General features: G+C 46.9%; 1 pseudogene; it reads right to left on the bottom strand.

Moving 5' to 3' along the window:
• Positions 1-11,612: 11,612 nt before the first annotated feature.
• LOC141573036 (large ribosomal subunit protein uL11-like) lies at positions 11,613-12,205 on the bottom strand (annotated as a pseudogene).
• Between the last annotated feature and the right edge of the window lie 3,078 nt (positions 12,206-15,283).

The following is a 15,283-nucleotide window of genomic DNA, read 5'->3' as shown; positions in this document are numbered from 1 at the left end:
CTTCCTTCAGGATCAGGTTGAAAAGGCAGATGTCAATGTATATAACTTAGGAAATGTGAAGACCACTTTGTTTTTTCATTGCACAATTAATTTAGTCAATCAATAAGTATTGTAGGGGCAACACCTCTTTGTATAGCCCAATGCCAAGCACAGTGAAAGAGGCAAAGGCCTAAGAAACATGGGCCTTATGCAAAGTTAAGCAGAGCAGAGCCCCATGATACACCCTCCTCTCTGCTTTCCTGCCTGAGACTTTGAGACCAAAGAGAAGAAAGAACAAAGCTCTCAGAATCTCTGCTCTGTCCACCAACTGAGACTCAAAACCAGGCCTTCATGGGTTAGCATCTTCATGGTGCCGAGGGCAGACAGAGGCTCCTTCAATACTTTTGCTGTGGATTAGGGATAAGGACAAACTAGAATGGACTCTCAGGAGACTGTCTTTCCTCCCTATAGGTTGGGTCTGTTGTGATTTCTCCTGTAATTTTAATATCTCATGGCTGTGGTCATCCTGACTCCTCAGTTGGATGGGAAGTGATGTGAGGGCAGGAAGGAAGGTAGTTGGTCTCCCAGAGCCATAACCTCCCATTTCCCAGCCCTTCCCTCTCCACAGAAGCCCTTCTTCCTTCTCAGGTGTTTAACATCCTTCCAGGCTCTTCCTATCAAAACCCAATCTCAAGAAAGGATCTAGAAATTAAGCAGGATCCTAGCCACTTGGAGCTAGAATGACTCCTTGACCTTCCGGGTAAGGAGACTGAGATTACTGCAGTACTTAAGGTATGTCTCCCCCACCCCTGCAATTCACACTTAGAGAGACCAGAACCCTTCTAGGCATTGGTGAGAAGGGAAGATTATTTGTGAGTGGTCAGATCCTTTCACTTATAGCACTCATTTACATACTCAACACTGATGACTCTGCTTCCTTTTAAGATATTTCATGACCCAGTAGGGACAAGCCTTAGCAAACCCTTGGCACCCACAAACACCAGTGCCGGGAACAAACGAGTGAGCCACTCTGGGTCTACATAGCTGATGTGGACATGCTTGAGCTTGCATTTGAACACTTATTCACAAGGCATTGGCCTTGGGTTAATGAGTAGAGCAACCACAGAGCCCTTTACTCTTCAGCCATTTTTTTCAGTCACACTAGAGTCACCAGATGCTTTGAAGCTCTAATGCCAGGACAATCACAGTTCACTGCATTTGGGTCTCCCCTGGTAGGCAGTGTCTGGGAGCAGAAGTCTTCATCCAACACCTTGCTCACACAAGCTGATTCAAAACACATTTATTGAGCACCTATTTTGTGCATGGGCACTGGGAGAGGTACTAGGGAGCCCAAGTCACAGACGCATATTTCCTGTGCTCCTTTCAGCCTAATGGGGAAGATACCAACTGTGTTTTCCAGAAAATAAGACCAGGTCTTATATTAGTTTTTTCTCCAAAAGACACATTAGGGCTTATGTTCAGGGGATGTCATCCTGAAAAATCATCCTAGGGCTTATTTTCCAGGAAACATGGTAAGTATCTTAGTGGAGATGCTGAGAGAAGGTCAGGGAGGCAGATGTCTACCTACACAGGTAATTTCAGTAACATACAGAGAGTGAAAGGATGGAGATATGTACCAAACCTGTCTTAAGTCTTCCCTATGCTTGTTCCCCTTTTGCTTCATTTTATTATCTCCTACCCTTTATAGCAAAGTTTTTGGCAAGTATTTTCCACACACATTTCCAACTCCACTGAAACTGCTCTACAATCACCAGCAACCTCATGACAGACAATCCAAAAGTACCCCCTTCATGTCATAAACCTCTGTGGAATTTGGTCTCTTGGCTGCCCCCTCCTCCTTTCTTGCTCTCCCTGACCCCACTCTCCTGTCTTGCTGGCCGCTGGCTCCTTAAACATTCTGTGCTTGTTCTCTTTTGCACATTGCTCATTCCCCCCCAGGGCCATCTTCCCCACATCCAGCTTCAACTTCTACCTCGCTGGTGGTTTAAAACCATTTGCCAAGTGCCTCCAATTTCCCAGACACTGTGCTAAGCACCATACATATATTATCTTATTTAGTCCTCCCACAATTTTATAAGATGTGACTCGGATTTCCCTTTTACAGAAGAAGAAAGCAACATGCAGATTGCTTGTACATCAGGTCTTCCTCAAGTTTACACAACTAGTAAGAGGCAAAGCCAGGATTCAAATTCAGCTGGACTCTGAAAAACCGTTCCTAAGCCACCAGGTTATATTATACCACTTCCAACATTGAGATCTCTCCATCTAGCTCCTCTCCCTCACTCCAGACCCCTATGACCAACTTCTCATGAGTCAGATGGACACATGGGCACCTCATACTCACTATGTCCAGAGCAGAACTTGTCCTCACACCCCTCAGACAGTTGCCCTCAATGTTGACCCTGTCTTGGTTCCCAGAACCACCCTCCTATCTACCCCAGACACTGGGCTGTGTCATCCCAGACTCCCCTCTCCCTCCCCGCCTCCTTTCTCTCCCCTCCTCTCTGCCTTGGTCTCATTCCTCAGCAGTTCGGATGCCTTCCTGGTCTCCCCTTTTCCAGTTCACCCCTCCAGTCCATCCTCCACACTGTGGCACTCTCCTTCTAAAACCAAACTCTGACCACATTACCCTCTGATTAAAATCTCTCACTGGTTGCCCAGTGTCATGCAGGGTGTCATGCAGGGTCTCAGCTCCCGCTTCCCACATAAGAACGTAGGACATGGTGAGGCCAAAAAGGAACATCCACGGAGCCATAGGTAGGGGGTTCATACCACTATATAGTCTCGCTGGTGGCTGGGTTGGAGACACAGGAAGCAGGAGCCACACAATCCACAACCTGCCGTCCGCTTCTTTGCCAACCAACCAACCCCTAGCTAACTGCAATCCGCACTTGCTAGTTCAGCCACATCAGTTATATCAGTGGCCAATGGCTGACTGGTAACAGCTGATGGCCATCTACTACCCGAGCCAGCACCTTTCCATGTGAGGCTAAGAGCCTGGAAACTGCTCTCCTGGATCTGTCCCCACACCCAGTGCCCTCAAGTCAACCTCCAAACTCTTTAGCTTGGAAGATAAAACCTTTAGGGACCCAGCCACCTTCCTCTGCGTTTTGCCGTTTGCCCCTTTCATAGGTAGTCCACAGTCCAGCCACCTCAGAGGCCCATGGTCCCAGGTGTCAAACAAAAAAAGTATAACTTCCAGGGCTGAAAGTCTTTTTAAAAGAAAGGGTTGATTAGGCCATTGCTTGGAGGGAGGAGAAGAAGAAGGAGGCTGGCCTTGGGACGGGAGTCTGAACCACCAGCAGCGTGGCTGGGGAGGAAAGGCAACACATCCATGGTCTTGGAGTTTGCAAGTTTTTCGTACCTCAAGTAGGGGAAGGGGAAAGAGAGATGTAAGTGTTCTCAGAGAATTCACATTAGCTATAGACACAAGAGTGGGAGAAAGTAAAAGGGGGCCAGCTCTGGGAAAGGCACAGAGTCTGTAAAAAGAAATGTCCACTCGTGTGGATTGGCTGTGGGCAGCAGCCTGGAAAGCCCACGTGTAACAGGAAGCAGAGGCTCCTGGAATTCCATGGTGCCTGGCTCAAATATCCTGCAGAAAGAGCCACCTGGAAATTAATCCGAATTTTCAACAGACATCCCAGGAATGTGAGCAGTCTTCTTAGCTGGGCCCCAGCCATGAACAGACTAACAGTTCTGTCACTTTCTTTAACTTAGAACATCTCAGAATTTTCTCCTTGTCACAGGATAGCCCCAAACTCCTTCCCATTATGTTTTCCCTCTGTCTGTAATACCTACATGATAAACCTCTACTCATCCTTAATGTAGGATGTTCAATTGTCACCTCTTCCAGGAAGCCTTCCCACACTCTTCCCGCCCCCCCCCCCACTCCTTCCCAGGCACAAATCTGTACCCCCCTCCTCAATCTTCCCAGAGTATCCAATGCAGCCTTCTGTTCACCACTGGTTGGTAACTGTTTACTTGGCTGTATGCCCCTGCACTCCCAACTAGGCTGCACTTGCCTCGTTCCAAATGGGACCTATTGGTCTTTATACAGTGCTTGGCAAAGAGTTTCTTTAATGAACACTGATTGATTGGCTGATCGATTAGTTAATTAAGTATAAAACAAGGTCCCCTGTGAAGGAACTGCAGTCCAGATGGTGAGGAAGTCCAATCATAGGTGAGGTGATGGAAGGTACTCATGCCAAGAGCAAGGTTTATTTTCCTGACTGCAAAGGGCTGTAGCACTTTGGAGGAGGAAGATATTAAGAGAGTTGGAGGGGCTGCAGCAGCAGGTTCCTGGATGAGAAAGGGGTTAATCAATGCACAAGCCTGGGCCAGGGCTTCACCTATACCTGGTTTTGTTTTCCAGCAGCTGCAACATTTGAGCAAGGATTGGTGCCAATCTGCACCCAGGGTCCCTTCCACATAATTAGCATGTCCCTGGGGGAGGTCTGAATCTCACAGTCTGGAATGCAGACAAAGAGGATCTGTTCCAGTTATGCTAATTGCTGCTTCTCTCCCACAGAGGATGGGCTGTGAGAGATGGCGGGAAGCAATGGCAGGAGGCAGCCAAGCAGATGGGGAATTCCTTAGCTCAGGAGCCTGGCCCGCACCCAGGGAGGGGGCCCTGCCAGCCTTCACCAGTCAAAGCTGAAGGCTGAACCATATTCATTTGCCCTGTAAGCTGTTGCTGAGGAAGTATGATTTGAAGGCCTGGCAGCTTCCAACCCAGGTAACCCAAAGCTTAAACTTTAGAAATAGTGCTTTCTCTTGAAAAGCACTTTTTAAATACAAATGACCTTGGAAGAAGTAACACATTAAGTCCCTAACACCTTATTATTAATGAGTGGGTGTATAGGTTTCCTAAGGGGCCTGGGGGCCTGGGAAGGCAGGTACCCCAAGGTGTAGAGGGAACAAAGAGAGGACAAGAGGCCCTGGCTTTGGATCGAATCCACTCCTGCCACAAACGTGCTGCATCCCATCCTGGATTGCTGTCCAGCAGCCCCATTCTGAGCCGGCCCTTCCTTCTGCCCTGTCCTCTGCTGAAGACTCATTAATTGTTAAGTGCACCCTCCATCCCACTCCAATATGTCCTTCTCAAGGGCTCCTACCTGCAGAACCAGGGACCGCTGAGGAGTTTACAGCCTTTAGCTACCATGTTGGGGTGTTGGTCCACTCTGCGGAAGCATTTGTGGGGTCAAGAGCACTTGCTATGTATGCATTTGCAGTTATTGTCAAGCTCCAGCACACATCAGGGAGCTTGTTAAAACAGACCACTGGGCCACGCCCCAGGCTTTCGGGAAGTCTGAGGTGGAGCTTGAGAACGTGCAGCGCTAACAAGTTCCCAGGTGATGCTGATGTCCCTTCACCCCGTCTTCCCCTCCGTTAATGCCTGACCTCATTGCTCTCCAGCTGGTCCATCTACCACTGGACCCAAACCACTCTCACTGTGGGACCAAAACGTCCGTACATTTTCCAAATCACTTTGCCGTGAAAGGTAGAATAGTTCAGGCAAACAGCAGCCTCAAGAAAAATAAGGTAATGGTTTACTGACTCTGGACTTGTCTTGAATGAGCCACTGGGTGATGGGTTTTCACATTATCTCTGGCAGGTGAGGTTGATTAGCAAACATGTTAAACACGAAGGAGAGTAGCATTCAAGTCTCCATCATCAAATACTTGTGGTTAATTTTGCAAAAACCAACAACAAATTGCTAGAAAAGAGGTCCTACGGAATAATGGAAGTCAAGCAGTCTAAGGTGATCCCCTCCTGTGGCCGAGTGAGCCAGCAAGATGCTCGGGGTGTGTGGTCACTCTCCAGGGGTAGAGCTGGATGGCCCATTCCATGTTCTGGGCCCAGGGTCTGTCCTAGAGGGCTGCTTGTGACCTTGAACGTGAACTTCACCAATTTGCGGGGAACCACACTTGAATCTAGCAACTTCGAACTCAGGGAAAGGGAATGTGGCATTAGAATCCCAGGGGAGCTTGTTGAAACACACACACGCACACTTGCCAACCCCATATGGGTCTGACTTTGCAGGAGTTCAGTGGGGCATTTGGACTCTTCCTTTATTGGCTAACCTTCCTCTCATGGCCCTGGGGGACACTGGGGAGCAGAAGAAAGAAATATACCCCAGTGGTGGGGGTTTCTCTGACCTGGACACCTGCCCTGTAGACTAACAGTTTTGATAGTAGTAGTAGGAGCCCATACAATGTGCTGTGTAAAATTCCTCTTGAAAGAAAGGGGCCAAGTTATGTGAAAGCTGTATCAACAAGTGCCAGGTCATGGTAACTGCCTGCTCCTTTGGGTCTGCTCTTTTCCCTGGTGTAATGCAGGGACTCAGCTCCCACTCCCCGCACCAGAACGCAGGATATGGTGAGGCCAAAAAGGAACACCCACGGAGCCACAGACAGGGGAGTCATAGCACTATATTCTCACTGGCGGCTGGTTGAGACACAAAAGCAAACATCCACCGGTACCCCAACGAGGGGTCTTCCTGCACCCTTGTCTCGCTGGTGGCCGGGCGAGACACAGGAAGTAGGATCAACACAATCTGCAATATAATCCGCTTGCTACCCCCACTTGCTAGCCGCAATCTGCCATCCGCTTCTCTACCAACCAACCAACCAACCAACCAGCCAACCCCTTGCTAACTGCAATCCGCGCTTGCTAGCTCAGCCAGGGCTGTTATATCAGTGGCCAATGGCTAACTGGTTACAGCTGATGGCCATCTACTACCAGAGCCAGCACCTTTCCACGTGAGGCTGAGAGCCTGGAAACTGCTCTCTGGGACTCTGTGCCCACACCTGGGAAAGGCCAGCGTCATAAAGGAACAGAACCGACAAACTCTGCTCACTGTCATTGATGGCGGGGCTACACGCAGTGAAGAATGCAGAGAAGAGTGTAGGGCTGCTGGGGAGGGTAGGTGCTGTGTGATGAGGGAGTGGATGCCCAGGCCCTGCAAGGAAGGGCAGAATTTACACGTGTAGATGAGAACGTGGAAGACTTTCCAGGCAGAAGAAATGAGCAAAGCCTTAGTGTTTTGCAGTAAGCAGAGGGTGTTCTGGGATGGTGGAGGGAGCTGGAGAAAATCAATGTTGGCTCTACGCTGCTCTGGTGGATGCTGCAAGTGTATGAGCCCACACTGGCCATTCCAAGCCTTGTCTAGGAATCTCTCTGGTAACCAGGAATGAGAAAGAGTGGTTTGCTGGGGCTACACTCACCTCTTCCCATGCCTTACAAGCAGGCCCAGCTGGGCCACAGTCCTTATCCAGATCACTCTCGTCTTGTTCCAGGCTCAGAGGTAGCAAGAAAGGCTGGAAAGGCAAAGCTGTTTGATTTCCAAGGCTTTCTGAGCGAGCCAGGTGGAAGGCAGCCAGGGAGCCAGCAGCTGGTGACAGTCGGCCTGACTGCCTCAGATAGCAGGCAGCTACTCAAGGGAACAATTGGGCAGAAAGGGGGGTGGTGGGTCACGGAACACGGGCCAGTGGAATTCTGAACAAGGTCAAAGTCCAATTTGGTACAGTGCTTTATTACCAATTTAAAGCTCGTCTTTCCTCCCAGGGCGGCTGCCACCCCTGCAGAAGAGGCCAGGGCTGCCACAGGAGAAATTTGCATTTAAAGACTCCAAGTGCCCGGGACTTTGACAGGACTGTATTCTGGCCTGCGTGGTCATCCCAGCCCGGAAGTCACATGCTGAGGGTGCTCCTATTTCACCCATGTCTGGAGGCCTGTTTGTTTGTGGGATAAAAACCCCAAACTCTTCTTACTTCTTCCAATCTGGGGGAGGATCTTGGAGTGTGAAGAGTGCGAGGTGGTGGGGTCTGTAAAGTGGGAGTCATATGTTATTCCTTTTTTTTTAAAGATTTTTATTAAAAATATAGCTAACATGCAGTATTATTAGTTTCAGGGGTACACAATAGTTATTCAACATTTATATACCTAAGGAAGTGATCACCATGATAAGCCCAGCAACCATCTGACACTGTACCACGCTATCAGAATATTATTGACTATATTCCCCATGCTGTGCATTATATCCTCATGACTTACTTGTTTTATACCTGGAAATTTGGACCACTTATTGCCCTTCACCTTTTCCCACCCTTTTTAATTTTCCAGTTACAGTTGACATTCAATATTATTTTGTATTAATTTCAGGTGTACAGCATCGTGGTTAGACCTTTATATAATTTAAAAAGTGCTCCCCCTGACTAGTCTAGTAGCCACCTGGCACTATACATAGTTATTACCGTATTATTGACTATATTCCCAATGCTTTACTTTACATCCCCATGATTATTTTGTAACTACCAATTTGTACTTCTTAGTCCCTTCACCTTTTTCACCCTGTCCCCCAACCCCTCTCCCATCTATCAACCAGATAAATCTAGTACCCATCTGATACCCCCTCACGCCCCTCCCATCTGGCCACCAATAAAATGTTCTCTGTATCTATGAGTCTGCTTCTGTTTTGTTTGTTTATTTTGTTCTTTAGATTCCACATATTAGCAAAATCACACACAGTCTTTTTCTGTCTGACACTCCACTCAGCGCAATAACCTCCAGGTCCATCCATGTCACCACAGATGGCAAGGACCTATTCACTTCCCTGGCCAAGCAATATTCCACTTCATATATGTACCACTTCCTCTTTATCCATTTTTCTATTGACGGACACCCAGGCTGCCTCCGCATCTTGGCCATTGTAAACAATGCTACGTCCCTCGAAGTAGCATTTTGGGTTTTCTTTGAATAAATACCAGGAAGTGGGATTACTGAGTCATTCTATGTCTCTTGTTATAGCCTTTGTTGTTTTTTTCTTCTTAATTTATTGGGGTGACAATTGTTAGTAAAATTACATAGATTTCATGTGTACAATTCTGTATTACATCATCTATAAATCCCGTTGTGTGTTCACCACCCAGACTCAGTTCTCCTTCCATCACCATATATTTGATCCCCCTTACCCTCATCTCCCACCCCTTAGCCTTTGTTTTAAAGTCTATTTTGTCTGGTATAAGTATTGCTACCACAGCTTTTTTGTTTGTTTCCATTTTCATGAAATAACTTTTTTAATCCTTTTACTTTCAGTCTGTGTGTGTCTTTCAATCTGAAGTGAGTTTCTTGGTAGGCAGCATATGTAAGGGTCTTGTTTTCTTATCCATTCAGCCACCCTATGTTTTTTATTGGATCATTTAATCCACTTACATTGAAAGCAATTGTTGCTAGATATGTAGTTATTGCCATTTTATTATTCATATTTTTTATCTTCCCCCACTTGAAAGAAATCCCTCTGACATTCCTTGTAAAACGAGTTTGGTGGTGATGAACTCCTTTAGCTTTTTCTTGTCTGGGAAGATTTTTAATCTGTCCTTTGATTCTAAATGATAGCCTTGCTGGGTAGAGTAGTCTTGCTTGTAGGTCCTTGCTTTCTTTGAATATTTTATGCCAATCCCTCTGGCCTGCAAAGTTTCTTTTGAGAAATTAGCTGTCAATCTTATGGGAGCTCCCTTATAAGTTACAAGTTGCCTTTCTCTTGTTGTCTTTAGGAATCTCTCTTCGTCTTTAGCTTTTGCTATTTTAATTATAATGTGTCTTGGTGTGGACTTGTTTGGGTTCATCTTGTTTGGGACTCTGCATTTCCTGGGTTTGTCTGTCTATTTCCTTTGCCAGATTAGGAAAGTTTTCAGTATTATTTCTTCACATATATTCTCAGTCCCTTGCTTTCTCTCTTCTCCTTCTGGTACCCTTATGATGCGAATGTTGTTATGCCTGATGTTGTCCCAGAGGTCTCTTAAACTATCCTCATTTTTTTGGATTCTTTTTGCTGTTCTGATTGTGTGTTTTCTGCTACCTTGTCTTCCAAATCACTGATTTGATCCTCTGCTTCATCTAGTCTGCTGGTGATTCCTTCTAGTGTATTCTTCATTTCAGTTATTGTATTCTTCACTTCTGATTGGTTCTTTTTAATGGTTTCTATGTCCTTTTTCATGCTTGCTATCTCTTTGTTGAAGTTCTCACTAAGTTCCTTGAGTGAGCAACTTTATAACCATTGTTTCAAACTCTATTTGGTAGGTTGTTTGTCTCCATTTTGTTTAGTTCTTTTATCTGGAGTTTTCTCATGTTCTTTCATTTGGGATGTATTTCTTTGTTTTCTCATTTTGGCTGCCTCTCTGTGTTTGTTTCTATGTATTAGGTAGATCTGCTATGTCTCCCAGCCTTGCTGGGTGGCCTTAAGTAGTAGTTTTCTTGTGTGGCCCAGTGGCCCAGTCTCCCTGATCACCTGTGCTGGGTGCTCCAGGTGTGTCCCTTGTGTGGGTTGTGGGCACCATCCTGTTATAGTTTAGCTTTGATTGCTGTTGGCATGTGGGTGGATGGTATCAACCCTCAGGCTGACTGGCTGTCGAGTTTGGTCAGGTTTACAGCTTATGGGCTGCTGTGTGTGGGGCTTACCCATGGAGCAGGATTTCCCCCACTGGGCTCTAGTGCCTGTTGAGACTGCCCTTTGTGTGTGCTGCTTGTGGGGCTAATTGGGTGGTGCTCTGCTGTGGTCTGAAGCCAGTCCCCAAGTATCTTGGTTCAGGGGCCTCTTGGGGGAGGCTCCAGTGTAGGCCCAGGTCACCCACTGCCTGTGACTGGCTGGGGAGTACCTGGTAGGAGCTACAAAGTGATCCACAGTTGGTCACTGCCTGTGCTGTACCTGGAGGCATGTGGGAGAGGCCACGCTGAGAACTGAAGATGGCTGCCACCAGTACCAGATCTGGGATAGCTCCACAAAAAGCCAGAACACTCCAAGGCCTGCTGCCACCTGACAGCTCCTGGAAGGTTCAGCCCCTGATAAAGCCTCCTGTGGTATGCAAGTAGGGTGAGGCAGGGTCTCAGGGAGCCAGCAGGGTGGAGCAGCAGAGCTCACCCAGCCAATCAGATTCAGATTTGGCCTGTCGGGGTGGGCTCAACACAGATAAGATGGTACCCACCTGCTGGCTGCATGGGGAGGGCCCCATACAGGGAAAATAGGGACTGTCACTCCAGTCTTTGCCCCAAAGTTACACAACTCAGTCTCTCCCCATAGGCCTCGGAAGCCTCCAGAGTCACTGTCCCTTTGCCAGAGCCCAGGGTGAGTGTCTATGTGGGCCTTTAAGAGGTTGTCTGTGTTTTCCGCAGCCTCCTGTCCCACCCGGATGGTCAGAATCATCACTGTTTTTCACAGCCAGATGTTGTGAAAAGTACTGGCACCAGTACTTCGAGCTGGGGAGCCTGGTGTGGGGAGCCGGGGTCCCTTGCTGCTTCGTGGGGAACCTCTGTGGCCAAAATATCTCTCCCGATTTTCAAACCCATATGTTGGTGTGGGACCAGCCTGTTTTACCTCTCCACCCCTCCTACCAATCTCTATGTGGCTTCTTCTTCTATAAAACTTCTGTTCAGCTAGACTTCAGATGGTGTTCCAGGTTGATTGTTCTATTGTAATTTTGATGTGTTCACAGGATACAGCAAGCACAGTGTTTATCTACTCTGCTATCTTGGATCTCTGGGGGTCATATATTTCTCTTTTTTATTTCCCACTGGTTGCCAAATGATCTTTAATTGCATATTTTCCATTGCAGTTCTTAACTAGCTGGGCATTCCACCGCACCACTGTTGATGTCACTTATGATGTCATGTGGGTGGCAGCCATCAATGTTGTAGCCCACAGACTCAGCAGTCCCCAAGATCTCTTTCATGGTTCCAGAGAGTTTGCTAGCTAAAGATTGGTGCTTTATCTGTTGGGCGATGTTGACAATCTCATCAAAAGTGGTATTTCCACTGTGCTTAATGCTTTTTTGTTTCTGTCTCTTGGTGGTTCTTTGAGGGCTTTGATGATGAGGGCAGGGGCAGAAGTTACTACCTCAATCTGGGTCTGTCTGTCTGTTCTGAATGGTCACTTTCACTGTAATCCTCAGACCCTTCCAATCACCAGTTGCTCTAGCGATGTCACCACCCACCTTTTATGGAGACAGATTCAGGGGGCCGATCTTGGGGCCAGGGCAAACGTGGCACTGACTTCCTCACCAGTGCACCTTAGGTATATGACTTTGATCTTGCTGGGGTTGAACTTTGGCAGCCTGGTGGAGACAGCTGGTGTCCGATGGACCCAGATTTGGGATGACTGAAGAAACTTGCACCTTGGCCTCTTTCAAGCCGAAAGCTGAAAAGCCGTCATATGTTTTTCTTAACTGGGGTTGGAAGAAAGTCATAAGGGAATGGCAGTCAATGGGGAGCAGGGATATTAAACGGCCCAACTAGAATATGGGAGGGGGAATGCTATGGAATGTGGCCCACAGAAAGAGGCAAGAGTCTGGGTGATGCTGCAGAAGTGGTGGGTTGACTTATTCTGGGCACTTGATTCAGTCTGAAAGAAGGCTCCTCTTCCTGCTTCTCTCCTTGGGATAGTTCTTTCTCAGTCTTTGACTTCACCTGGGGTGTGTTAGGAAATATCAATGCCAGATTATCCACTCCCCACAGAGCCTGTTATTGCAAATCCACTTCTCTCCTTCCCCATCAATCGACCCCTTCTACTGCCATTACCATAACCTGAGGGAAAGGGGTGGACACGCTCCTCCTCATGTCCCTGCATTATCAGTCTCCCTGGGTTGGACTCCTTTTGACCCCTCTGCCATTAAATTGACATGCATTTTTGGGTACCAAGGTGTTGGTGAAAACAGCCACACAGCTTAAAGTCTAGGCTGCCTTGGTGTTTGATTTCAGCTGTGCAGAACTGTCTGTCAGGAGAGGAAGCATATAGTACAATGTGTTCCTGACATTAGGGTTTTTGGGGACAGTGACCTTCTCACAAGGAGATTTGCTTGTTGGCACCCTCAAAGGCAAAGCCTGTTGCAATCCTTTGGCTGCTTGTTGGGCTGGAACATTAGGTGTGGGTTACCCAGCACCCAGTCCCAGGACACACACACACACACACACACACACACACACACACACACACACACACACACCCCCTGCCTGAGGCACCTGAAAGTGCATCCTGTATCCTGCAGCTAAGTGAATGGTCAAGTTGCTAAGTTGATGGTCAGGTTGGTGGGACTCAGGGAGTGCACCTAGATTTTGCTATGGGTCTCAGGGGTTCCTCACTCTCCCTTTTCAGCTGGCAACAGGGAACTGAGATTGACATAATAGGGACCCTCTGTTGGCTCTTTTGGTCTGATTGGAAGAAACAAGGAATGCTAGAGATCAATTATTCAGGAACACGTGGGCCCCTCCAGGCCTCCAGACCATGCTGGGGAGGGACAGCTGAAGGCTCCCTTAGGCTCTGGTGAGTGTCCAGAGCTGGCAGGAGCTCTGGGAGAGCAGCTACTCAGGGATAGGCACTAGATGAGTGGGCTGCAAACTATCTTTGCTGGGACACATGCCCCACACTAAAAAGTGTCCCACCTAGCCCCATTTGCCACTTACTCTGGAAGTGGCAGGAGCTTTTGTGGGGCACATGTAGGGCCCCGCCACAGATCAGAAAGCCTCAGTAGCTCTAGGTTCCCACAGCCTGAAGCCCAAAATTCTTTGGGTGCCATCCAGGACACTATCGTCTGCTTCCAATGTCTTGTCCAGCCTCATCTGCCTCTTTGCTCTCACTCAGATCTTCTTCTCAGACTGACTCACTCTCTGCCCAACTCACCCCCAACTCACCCCCAACTCACCTAGGATATCCCACAGGCTAATGTCCCAGGTGACAATCGCACCACAGGTGTGGAATACCTGCTTCCTCCTCAGATGCCTAGCAAATTCTACCAGCCCATCTAATTCCAGTTCTTCAACATAAGTGATTTCTCTGCATTTATCAAAAACAGCACTTTCTATTATTCACCTCCCATCCCCTAGTGCTTAGCATAGTAGGAAGAAGCAGCTCACTAAGATTTAGTTGAATTAACAAATACACATTGATGGTCTAGATCCTTAATTTGCATTCTGACTTGAGTGTATCTTTTTCATGTTCATATATTATCTCTTTAACTTAGGAGCTCACAGAAGGCACAGACCCTGCACTTCTCTTTCCATCACAGCACACAGCCCAGAACACTGTGCATGGTGTTCAATGACAGATGTGTTTTGATAATGAGGAGGACAGATATTACAAGTAGGCTTTCCCTCCTGCCTTCCCTCTGTCTCTGTCTCTCTTTGCCTGTGTCTCCTCTTTGTAACTCACCTTGACTTCCTTCATCTCTAACCCGTCCCAACTCGAGTAATCAATGTTAACAGTAGTATCTATCCTTTCACAACTTTTTTTTTATGTGCATACAAACATACACACTCATCTATAGATTAATTTGTGGTGGTTTATTATTATTTTTTAAAATAGAACTATTCTTTATATACTTTTCTGTATCATATTATTCTTACTTAACACAGTATGGAAATTCCTCCAAGTTAACCGGCATAAGTATAATGCATTTTTCAAATGCCTACATACTCTTCCTTGAAGTGGCTAAACCACCATTTTTGAACAGATTTCTATTGATGGGTTATCAGATTGTTTTCTGTTTTGTGCAATACAGTAATCGCCCCTTCTCTGCAGGGGACATGTTCTAAGACCCCCATGGATGCCTGAAACCATGAATAAGTACTAAACCCTATATATACTATTTTTTCCCCATACTTACATACCTATGATAAAGTTTAATTTCTAAATCAGGCACAGTTAGAGATTAACAACAATAACTACTAATAAAATAGAACAGTTATAACAATATACTGTAATAGAAGATATGTGAGTGGCTTTGAGGCCATTATTAAGTAAAATAAGTGTTACTGGAACTCAAGCACTGCTATACTGCAATAGCAGATCTGATAATAGAGATGACGACTAAGTGACTAATTGGTGGGGAGCATACACAGCGTGGAGACTGAGCGGGACCATGACAGCTTTCATCACAGCTACTCAGAATGCCGCACAAGTTGAAATTTATGAATTGTTTATTTCTGGAGTTTTTCATTTAATATTTTCAGACTTTGGTTGACTATGGGTAACTGAAACCTCAGGAAGTGAAACCACGGATAAAAAGGGGGGACTACAATACAAACAATGCTTCTGTATTTGCTGGCTGAATTTAGTAAAAGTGGATGATTGGAGAGTGGAGTGTAACTGCTCAGACACCAGCAAGTTGGTGAAGCCTTATTAGATGACGGGAGCTGTCTTCTTGCTCTCCCCACAGCTTCTCTACAGACAGGATGGGTGGGTTCGCCTTCCACCTCCCTGGCTGGAGGCAGTGTGAATCTTTGCCAAGCTGAAGAG

Source organism: Rhinolophus sinicus, linkage group LG09 (assembly GCF_036562045.2).
Source record: "Rhinolophus sinicus isolate RSC01 linkage group LG09, ASM3656204v1, whole genome shotgun sequence".
Lineage (NCBI taxonomy): Eukaryota > Metazoa > Chordata > Mammalia > Chiroptera > Rhinolophidae > Rhinolophus > Rhinolophus sinicus.
The sequence above is the reverse complement of the archived record's forward strand: the minus strand, read 5'-3'. Positions and strand labels throughout refer to the sequence as shown.